A 12,042-nucleotide genomic window follows, 5' to 3' on the forward strand; every position below is an offset into this window, starting at 1 on the left:
AAATGATGGTAGGGACTAAAGGTAACCCTCAACGGAATGCATTCTGCAGAAGGCTCTTCCAGACTCCTCATGCCACAAAGTTGGGCTTCTGACAGCAGGAACATCTTCAAAAGGTCCTCTCCTGCACATTAACAGCTGCACCTATTTGTAACAGAATATGTGATCCCAAAGCTTTTAAGTTTAATGCCAGCATCTTAAACTGTGCCAAGTAAGCAGATCATCCATGCAGATCTTTTGGTATGGCTTTAATATGATCCCCAAACCTTGCATTCATTAGGCTAATTGCAATATTTCGCAGCAGTTTTCCAAGGGTAGCCCCCATGTAGAGTGGATTGCAGTAGTCAGGATGTGAGAGATAACATGTCAGCTCTGACCAGCTCAGGAGCTAGTGCATCACAATTGTCAGTTTGTAAATTTAATTTCAATGGAGCATCAAGTAGTCCCAGATGGTTTGTTCTTTCACAGCAAATGCAACCCATCTGAAATAGGTTAAACCTCAATCCCTGCGTCCAATAGCACCACTATCTTGTCCGGATTTAACTTCAGCTTGTTTTCCCTCATTCAGCCCGTTATAGTATTGAACTTAGGTAACCTCAAGGATGTTTATTGCTTCCTTGGAGTTGGCTTGGAAGGAATAGTGCAAATTTTTGAAGTAACAGCACTTCAAAATCAAAATACTGTAGTCCATTTCATAGTCAAAACAGTTATTCTGAGTTCAGAAACAGGTTGCTTTGACCTTCCTATTTGGACCATTCCATTGTTGTAATGGTGATAGTGGTTCAGTCACCATTAGTCTGTGAGTGAAGAAGTTAATTCCATGAGGAAGGAGGAAAAAGAATCTGTTGCTGTTCTCAGATGTGTATATACTGTAACATAAAAGGAATCGTCTCTCAGCTAGCCCTCACAAGGGCTATTCTGCACTATCAAAGACTATTTGTTGAAATAATCTTTTGTATGTAATCAATTAAAAGATGCTGAATCAAGTAACTTTTTTCCCTTTTACCTCTGAAATGTATGAATGCAGCTAGTTCTTACTGCTAACCTGCTAATATTCAGAAGTGTTTTGAGTATGAAACAGTGTTGTTTTGAGTTCAAAACAGAATTGATCCATGTTCGGAATACTTCCAGAAATAATTGGAGCAGCTTTGGAATACTCTGATAAGGTCAGAACAACTGTTTCCAAATTCAAAATGGAGCATTTGAAAACTTTTAAAATGCAAAATGTTTTACCCACTGCTCCAGGAGACAGTGGAGGACAGGAAGGCCTGGTGTGCTATGGTCTATGGGGTCATGAAGGGCCAGACACAACGACTGAACAACAACAGGAGTAACATCTGCGTGTCATCAGCATATTATATCCTAGTCCAAAAATCTGGACGGACACCCCCCTGCCAGTGATTCCATACACATTGAACAGTGTGGGGAATAAGAACCCTGTGGAACATGATAGATCTATGCATGGGGCTAAGCAGCAGTCCTTTTTGGATATGCAGTCTGTTACCACCTGACAGGAAAAACTGGAATCACTGTAAAAAGTGTCCTCAGGGCTTGTTCCCATCAAGTTGTCCAGAACAACACAAAGATCAGTGGTATGAATGCTGCTGAGATCTAAAATAATTACTAGAATTGTACTTTCCCATTCAATATTCAACTTATGTCACCTACCAAGGAAGTTTCAATATTGTATCTTGGCTGAAAGCATGGATGTAAATGCCTCTCTGCATGTGTCAGAAAACCTCCAAGAAGTAGAAATGTTCATTAACATCTTGTCCCATAGGTAGAAAATTAACAGACTTAGAAATGATGGGAAAGATCTCAGAAAGGGACCGTGTACCTTCAGATTATTTTTTCCTGCCTGCTCAGTAAATAGGGACGCGGTGGCACTGCGGGTTAAACCGCTGAGCTGTCGATCGGAAGGTCGGCGGTTCGAAACCACGCGGCGGGGTGAGCTCCCGTTGCTCGTCCCAGCTCCTGCTCACCTAGCAGTTCGAAAACATGCAAATGTGAGTAGATCAATAGGTACCGCTTCGGCGGGAAGGTAACGGCGTTCCGAGTCATGCTGGCCACATGACCCGGAAGTGTCTATGACAACGCCAGCTCCAAGGCTTAGAAACGGAGATGAGCACCGCCCCCTAGAGTCGGATTCGACTGGACTTTACGTCAAGGGAAACCTTTACCTTTTACCAGTAAATCTGGTTTTCAAATAGTATTTTAAATGTAATTGAGAAAATAACTAAAATCTCAATATATCTGAGAATAGTAAAGCGATAGCACAGTTTCACACAATCACAACTGATCTATAATGCAATAGTTACTAATTTACTAGTTTACACACAATTTACTAGTGAATATTTTGTTAAAAGGCTACATGCTCTGGTCTAGTTCACTGGCTATCAGTCCTGTGGAAGAAAGACATACCGTACATTTTGAAGGCAGTGTTTCCCTCCAATATAGTCAGGACAGAACAAAAACAAAAGCACAATCGTTTTACCAAAATGCAAATGGGCAAAGCAATCCCAATCTGATCTCCCCTTCTTCCTGTTGCAGAGCCTTGCTGGTACTTTGCCCCCCTTTTCCATCTTCAAAATCCAGTGGGGTGAATCCGCAGTCCTTGGTCAGCCTAGATCAGTGTTTCTCAATCACAGCAACTTTTAAGATGTGTGGACTGGGGAATTCTGGGAGTTGTGCCAGAATGTCAGGATTCTAGAAATGTGTGTGCACTCTTTGATGTAACCTGACTTAGAATTTCAACAACTTCCTAGTTGAAGTTATGGTTGAATTTGTCTGTGCGCACTGAAACGGTTTCATAATTTTACCATTAAAGAACGTTTTGAAAGATTCTGCAACAGACTACATAAACCTTGGGTTGAATTCAAGACTGACTGACTTACAGTACTTGACTTATAAGTTGCAAGACTTAAATTGCACTTAAGTCCCATTGATAATAACGCTTCTCAAAAACAATTATCATTGCCTAATTGCATTCAGCCAACCTCTGCCTGATTCACAAGACTGAGTTTGCTTGGTGAATATGCTGGACTAGAAAGCAGGAGTTTGAGGTCTAATCTCCCCTTAGGCACAGAAACTGGCAGGGTGACTTTGGGCTGGGAACTCTCTCATAGCCCAACCCACTTCACAGTGTGTTGTCTGGGGCAAAATGGGAGGTGGGAGCATGATGTACAAAATACATCCACCCTGAGATGCACAAAATAAAGGCAGGGTATAAACTGCCTTTTTTGTGTGGATTTTTCCAATTAATTAGTTTTACACAATTATTCTTTTATTTAAATTTAGAAAAAAATACAAAATGTAGAGAAAGCACCAAAATACTTGGTCTGTTTGATTTATTTATTTAATTTTTATCCTGCCTTTTATTATTTTTTATAAATAACTCAAGGCGACAAACATCCCTAATACTCCCTCCTCTTTTCCCCACAACAGCAACCCTGTGAGGTGAGTTTGGCTGAGCGTGCGTGACTGGCCCAAGGTCACCCAGCCGGCTTTCAGGCCTAAGGCGGGACTAGAACTCTCAGTCTCCTGGATTCTAGTACTTTTTTAAATTCTTTTTTTCCAGTTTCTATTTTTTAAGTTTAAGAATTGTTCTAATTTTTACTTATATGCGGGGAGTCAACTACAAGGCAGAATTCCAGCTTTCAAATTTGACAGTTACTACTGAGGGGAAAAATCACAGGGAATCAATTAACAAAGCTTAATTTTCCTTGACCTGCATAAAAACAGAAGCTGATAACAGTAATCTGAACCAGCTAGAAAAGCAATGGTTTCTTCCATTTGTACGGCAGTAAACGAATGGGTATTGTATACAACATGGATACATTAATCCATTTTTAGATTTTCTCTTAATAAGTGCTATCACAGGAGATATCTCTTACTTTAAAAAAAGCTCTCTCAAAAGAAAGCTGTGATTGTTAACAAACTTTAAAATGTGACATACCAAATATCATGTACTTATGGCAGCTTATCTCAACCATTAAAATATTTTTGATAAAAATTGAAAGCATCATACTGGGACAAACTGGAGGATTTAAAAACATGAGTAAAATTGGGAGTCCACTGATACTACATTGTCCTTTGATCCTTTTTAGTATGTAATGGTAAAATAGCTCATGTAACAAACCTAAGTTCCTAATTGTCTATTACAAGATAAACACTCACTGATGACTAGGGTGAGGATTTCTATGACCTAAAAATGTTAGAAATATGCAAGCATTTATAACCTTAAAACCGTTTAAATATGACCAATTAAACCAAAAATATGACTTTTATAGCAAAAATATGACTTTACAATTTTTCTGAAATTAGCACCCAATTTTTAAAAATCCGTGCACACACACACACACACAATTAAAAGGTTTATTCTCCTTCACTTCCAGTGCAGAAGTGCTAGTATTGAAGGAATCAGATGAACATTTTGAGAGTAAAATGGTCATCCCTGGATTAGTTTTCATTAACAGTAGAATTGCATTGAATGACCATGTGCATCTTGAGGTTATCAAACTCAAAACTCCTTCTGTGGTCCACCAGTATGTTCTTGTATCTGGAGAAACTCCGTTCAACATCACAAGAGGTTATAGGAACAAATTTGACAAAAAGCAAACTCATCTGGAGAAAATTCTGGCTCGAGGTCTTCAAATTTTGCTTCGAGTCCATTTAGAACATTACTTATTTTACAAAATGTTGAATAACCCAGATTAGATTGCAGCACTCTTTGCAGTTTATCACTAATTTTTTCAGCCACTTTCCCCTTTACTTGCTTTAAATCACTCTCAGTTTGTTTTACAATATTCAGTGCATCACTAAGTTCCATTCCTACAGTTTCAAGGCGGGTGATTGCTGTTGATAATCCACTGAAGTTAGATCCTATATATGCGAAGTTTCCAGGCAAGGTTTCAGAAAAGTAATCTTGCACAATCTTGATGGAGGAAGATTCACAACAGTCAAATTCTTTAACTATTTGCTGCAAGGAAGCATAATTTGTGAAATAATACATAGCCGCATCCAGCCAAGTCCCCCAGTGTGTCACGACAGGTTGGGGAGGGAGACCCAAAGTAGGAGCAATTTCTTTGAACTTTTGTACTCAAAGTGGAGCTTTAATGAACATTTTTTTCCCATTTGAAATTATCTCCATCACGATAGCTGCTTTGAATCTCTTCGGCCACTCTGCGTAAACCGTGTGCAAAGCACGTGATATGGATTTTTGGATAAAGAAGTTTAAGTCCCTTGGCTGCTTTAGTCATGTATGGAGTGACATCTGTTACAAAGAGCAAGATATTTCCCCTTTTTACACCATCCAGCCAGAGTAGTTTCATAGAATTGTCAAAGAGCATAGCAATAGTGGAATTGTTTACTTTTTGTAGAGTTTCACATGTTAGAAGAAATACTTCACCAGGCGTGTCACATTTCAGAGTGCCGATAACAACACTGACTACATATCTTCTGTTTACACCACTTGTTTCATCTATTGAAACCCATCTCTTGTTATCAACAGCAGATCTTATCTTTCCTAACACATCTTCATAGTAGGCAGAGATGTAATTTTTCCTTACAGTTGATTCCTTTGGAATCGGGTGACTGGTGTACTTCTCCAAAAAAATCCTGAGGCTACCACTACCTAATTTCCTTAAGGGAATATTGGAAGTAACCATCATTGTACAGAGATCCTTAAAAAATTCTGACTGGGTATTTGATGAACCTGCAGTTGAAGCAGCAGCTCTCTCGAAAAGGAGACATTGCCTGTTCTCAGTGAAGTAAATCTTGCTAAACAACTCTTGTGTTTTGCAGTGTCACAAGGTTGCTGAATACTACAACACTTTTGGGCCGATAGCTTAACTTCACACAATTTACAAAACAAAATATCACCATCGCTACTGAAAATCTGCTCCCTGAATTCTTGAACAAGACACCATAATTTTACACTCGCTGAACATCTACTTTTAGGCATGCTGAAATCAGATTTCAGCTCTCACATGACTCCACCACCTTGAACACACACACGAGTTGGGGAGCAAATGAGAAAAAAAAAAAAAAGGCAAATTCTCAACTCTTTTTTTCAGGCCTGATCAGGGGAGAAACCTCTGCCTGCTGAAGTCATTTTAAAAAAGGTTGCTCTCCCTCTCTTACACACACACGCACGCACACACAGAGCTGAGTTGGGGAGCAAATAAGAAAAAAAATAGGCAAATTCTCACTTTCTTTGCTGGCTTGAACTTGCTGGCTTATCAGGAGGGTGCCAATGACCAAAATATGACCATTACAAAATTAAGCAAAAATATGACATAACACCTTTAAAAAGTTAAAATATGACTTTTCAGGCAAAATAAAAAGCATCTAATTCTCATCAGATTACTCTAAAACATGTTTTAACTTACTTATAAATTCAAATAAAGGTTCCAGAAAAAATATGACATGTCATAGAAATCCTCACCCTACTGATGACATTCTCTAGCAGATTCTGATTTTTCAGCTGGCTGGCTTTCAGCTGTTTTTCCACTTTAAGATCTCTTGGGGTAGTCATGAATCCTATAATCTTCCATAGTCTTTTTTTGTATTTTTTAAAGACTAGTTGATTTGGAAAAATGGACCACATTCAAATGTTTAAATTTCTGCCAGAAAAATAAGCTAGTTTCTATTACACTACCCATTCGTTTCTTCTCAAAATCCTTTTTTTAATTGACCTGTAATGTTCCAATTCCTCACGGCTAACACAAGTCCAGAATCCAATCAGAAAAACTAGAAAGGTATTGTCCACCTTCAAGTATATTTATACAATGTCATTCTGTGGAGTGAGTAAAGGCCGATTTAAGCAATTATGGTATAGTCCTATTAATGCCTACTTATAAATAAATCCCATTTAGTTCAAAGAGTCTTATTCTTACATACAGCTCCAGCCTGGCAATTAACCAGCAAAGTCTAACATTATGCGTAAGTTGCATATGAGAACAAGAAAGCAGAACAAGCATAGAAATGTCAAGCATTTTGCTGTATATGGATTTTACTTAATGAGCAAGTATCTAAAGCAGGTGTCTCCTTCAAAAACATCAACTATAGTCATGAAAGAAAATAAAAACAGCCTTTAGATTCTCAAAATACTTTTAATATACAAGTTACATGTTTCATATGAAGCATTCACATTTTCACACTTTCCCAGATGAGAATTACAAACTATAAAACTGTCCAAAAGCATGATTTTTTACTACTCTGTAGGCAAAACCAAGAGTTATTATGATATCCAGAAAAGGAACCTTTCAACAAATTGATCATATACCCCTGCAGACTGCCAGTTGGTACAGTGTTGACTAAATACAAACTCATCATGGTTCAGTTACAGTAAAAAATACATTTAAGTGAACACACCAAAATTAACATACATTTCTTCTTTGCAATTTTACAGAAGTATATGTAAAAGGGGCTATATATGATAATTAAAAATAATCAAAATTTCTGCTACAAACATGCACTGCATGTTGCAAAATCTGTAACCAACTTTTTAATGTTATTGCAATCATTTTAAAGTTTTAGCCCAGTGCGTTCTGTATCTTTAGAACTCTGATTGCAAACCTTTATCCCTTTGAGATACAGACACACAGATGGCGGATCTAAAGTTCTCACGCTGCAGACATGTGGTCCACAGGACATGCCTTGCTTCTGTCCTATGAAGAAACAGCATGAAGACCACCAAGTCCCCAGTGTAAAAATTGCCTGCTTTTCCAACTAATATGTGGACTAATTATTTGGATGTTCCTTAAAAACCTATTTGCTTCTGCTGAAAGCAGGATTTTTTTTAATGACCTACAACTAAGAAGCTTGGTACTGGCTTCTTTAATTAAAAAAAAAATGCTATTGAAACAGAAATGAATTGTCGCCCTTAGGTTAGTCTTTTGTCTGTGCACTTTTGTTTCTGCAACTGAAAATTATGTATTTGTTCCAGGAGTAATCTGTATTGTTTTTATTAAAAGATTTTACATATATAATAATACATTCAAAGAAAAAAATATAGTAAATGTGAAAAAGAAAAAAGAAAAAGTAATCTGTGTTGTTTTAATGGCTTCACAAAACCACATTTGGATTTTTCTATAGCAAGAGGAAAACTTTTTTTTTTAAGCTCTCAATAAGAAATGCTGAAAAGACTTGGCTCTAGTCTAACAAACTGAGCAGGAAGACATCTGCAATGGAAAGGGCTCATGTGACTACCAAGGCTAGCTCTTGAATGAGCTACAAGTCACCTCTTTATTCTTCCTGGTTTCTGTACAATCCCAACATATGGGAAAACAGCAAGCAGACTTATCCAGAAGCAGAACTCAGCCCATCTGAAGAGAACATCTGCCTGAACATACATACACAACATTCAAGGTGTAAAGCCTGATCATTTTGGATGGCTTCAGTCAAACCTCTCAAACCTTTTTCTTACAACATGCAGATGTCCTGTTAAAAACTGATGTACAGAAATACTATTTTAATACATTTTGTGACTTAAATGGAACATATATTCCATCTCAGATAGGAAAGATGTGTCTGACTTGAATAATATTGTATCTTTAGGAAAGATTAACTATGGAAGGTCTGATCAGAGAAGATCAGCCTATGTCACAAAAGTCATGGCTGTCAGAAACTTGAAATGAGTGGCCTTCAGTCACAAGTACGTAGTTACTGACTCAAAAGATCTTGCTATCAGCAACCAACAGCTCCAGGCAGGGAAGCTCAAAACAGATAGATGGAGATTTAACAGGCAATGGATGTGCAAAAACAGGGCAGTTGTGAACAGGGCAGGGGTAGAAGAGAATTTTCCTCATGTAACTGTCACCCTTTGTCTTTCCAAGTCCCTGGGGGGGAAAAGGCTTTTACCAAAACTTTCTCAGTGGGCTGCATGATTAAATTGGGGTCTGATATTTCTTTCCTAGATATCTAAATGTAGAAGACATGGAAACAGACTTTTACCATATAAAACAAAACAAGCATAAGGACATGACAGAGGCAGTAGTGTCTGCATGATCCATGGAGATTATAAAGTATTCATATAAAATCTGTATGATTTCAAGGTCAGGAGTTCTGCATTTCGAGAGCGACTGTTTGACATGAGCCCTAGATAGGTGAAGAACCCATTTCCCAGCTTTAATATTAGATAAAAAGCCAGAAGGGGCAAATATGAATCACAGTTGGTTTCATCTGTAACATCAATCTCTATGAAAACCAGCCAAAACCAAGAACATCGGCAATGTAGCAGGCAACAGAAGTTTGACACCTCCAAGATCAGTACCAAATACACCAGAGCACAAGTTATACAGGTAGTTATCAAGGGGAAAGGTGGAAATGAATCAGCAGCAACACATTCATAAGCCTAGTGCCTCAGCTCTGGTGCCAAGACACTGCTAAGTTGTTACTACCAGCAATGCCCATGAGGCCCTTGTTAGCCCATTAAATATCTGCTCTTGAGCCCTGCTATATAATTATATATCTATACCAAACTGGCTTTGGGAAATAGGACTATTTTTTCTTTTTGTGCTTTGTTATCTGAAAAGCGAAGTAACTCAATGAATGTTCTATGTGAAACGTCATACTCTTCCGAACATAGACAAGGGGCAATCTAGAAAGTATACTTTGATAAATGACAGGACTTTGTGGTACATAAGGATTTCACTCAATCAGCAACCATGTAACATTAAAATACAGTAAATAATGCAACTACAATAACCCAAATGCTTCACATATATGAAGGGCTTCAATAATAATCAAGGGAAAGTTCTATTAGATGATTTGGGGCTTTTTACAAGTAGCAGCATCAAATTACCTCTGAGCCTGAAGCTGTGAATTGCTGCTGCAGCAAAACAGCTCACAGTATTAGGTTGCAAGATCTCAGCACTAGTTTCAGCACTCTTACCATCTCTGCTACTGTACCAGCTTTTTTCCAGGCCTATTATGGCACAACTGAAATACTTAGCCGAGGTGGAATTGATGAACACAAACATGCATAGTCAAAGATGCTGCAATTAGAGTTAGTGATGCTGCTCCAGATCCCTATGTTATCATAAAGAAAATCTTAGGACTTTCCTATTGGGTGGTAGAATCGTATGACAGAGAAATTGTCTCAGTTCACATTTTAATGCAAACCAGCATTAAGACTTCCTGAAGCAGTATGTGAAACAAAATGCAGTTACCCTTCTGTATCTGCACTTCACTGAATTCTGCAAAGTCAAAAAAGCATACAAAAATGCATATGTATTTGTGAAAACATAAAAAAATGCCCATTAGGTAAAACTGCTTGCAAAAATATTTATATTAGGCAAAATTACTACAAAAATACATATACAATCAGGAAAAATGTGTACATGCTTTCATGTACTTTAAAAATGTGCAAATTGATATAGAAATGGGACAAAACACTTAAATTTCAAAGACTTAGCAAATTTGTTTCTTAGGTTGCATCTTATTTACTATGTTTTTGGCCTGCATCAGCACTTTTACAAAGCACTACAGTGCATAAAGGTGAATGTTGGGATCTTGATGTAATGCATTAAACAGTGATTATGTAGAATGGTATTTTTTAAAAAAAAGTTAATGGGGTGTATTTATGGACATTGCACACAGCAAAGAAACAGCTGCCAACTTTGAAGAAGGGCAATCAGTCTTCCTAATAATGCCATATGGGAGTCCCAATTCAAATTTGGGATCAGACATTATGCTTAAAAGTGACTCATATTATTAAATTGTTAATTCTAGCAAATTATTACCTTCCAAATACAAGGAAGTGATACAGATATAAAACCAGACTAAAGTTTATTCTATCACAGGTGCGGGTACCTTAATGGAGTTTTACACAAATTTGACTATTAATTTAAAAAATAATTTCGAGGTCCAGGGGATTCATCTGGGAGTGTCCCACATGTGATGGTATTTAGAGGCTAGACATTGCCTATCCCTATTCTTTTATTAGGGTTGAGTTGTTACATAACTATTTTAAATTAATGCTCTGGGTACTGCGTATATACTAGATGCCTTAAGAATGCCCAGATTCACTTCTCGCTCTGATATAAAAACCAAGTGTTCATCTTGCTACTTTAATTACTGGACTGTTGCTCCTGAAACAGGTAACACTCTCCCCCTCAAGTAGAGCTCAACTTCTAATGACCGTAATTATAAGCACATTGTAATTTCTTGGCAACAGTATGGAAGTGGTTTGCTATTGAATTCTTCCAAAATATTCTGGTGACCAATCTAGCCAACAAATCTAGTTCAGTTTTTTTCAAGATTTTTAATATTATCCCTTATAGCACGTTAACTGTGTCATTTTGACCATCATATGAAGGAATTTCAGTTGGGGAACAAACATCCAAAGTAATTTGCCTTTCATGAAAATTAGCAACTGTAATTTTGCACCACATCAAAGAAATCAAACAAATGAACCATGCACAAACACCTTAAAACCTAAGTATTTTAGTTTCTACAAGGAAGAACATGGTAAATATAATAGTATTTTCCTCTAAAAGTTTATTTAAATTATTAGGAACGTTTTCCTCTACAGATATTATCATTATGTTTCTGATAGGAACTTTATACACTTAATGGAAATAATCTGATTGACTACATAGCATTTAAGCTCAAAATAATTTTTCTATGATTGTCTCTTAGCCGCTTCTTTATGGGGCAAACAAACTCTAATTTCTTCAACTTTTGTTATGAAAAAACTCAACTGAAACAGTAGAACTTCTAGTCTTGTATTTAGCATTACTGGTTTAGTCAGCAAATGCCTTTGTACTAAGATAAAACTCAAGTCATAAACTGGGTTAACATCCTAGTTTAAATGTTAAGTGATGAAGCATAGCTAAGCTATGTAATGATTTCAAAAATATTCAGTCCTAAAATACCAAGGAAATTCTTTTCCGGGTTTGCTTTATTTAACTGTGCTTAACAGGCCACGATTAATACTATACTAGATACTCTACAAATTGTAAATATGGCCTTAGAAAAGAGCAGGAGACCTATGCCAAGGGGGATGGCCTTAATGATGACCGAAGCTACGTGTGAAAATTT

This window comes from Candoia aspera, chromosome 1 (assembly GCF_035149785.1).
Source record: "Candoia aspera isolate rCanAsp1 chromosome 1, rCanAsp1.hap2, whole genome shotgun sequence".
Lineage (NCBI taxonomy): Eukaryota > Metazoa > Chordata > Lepidosauria > Squamata > Boidae > Candoia > Candoia aspera.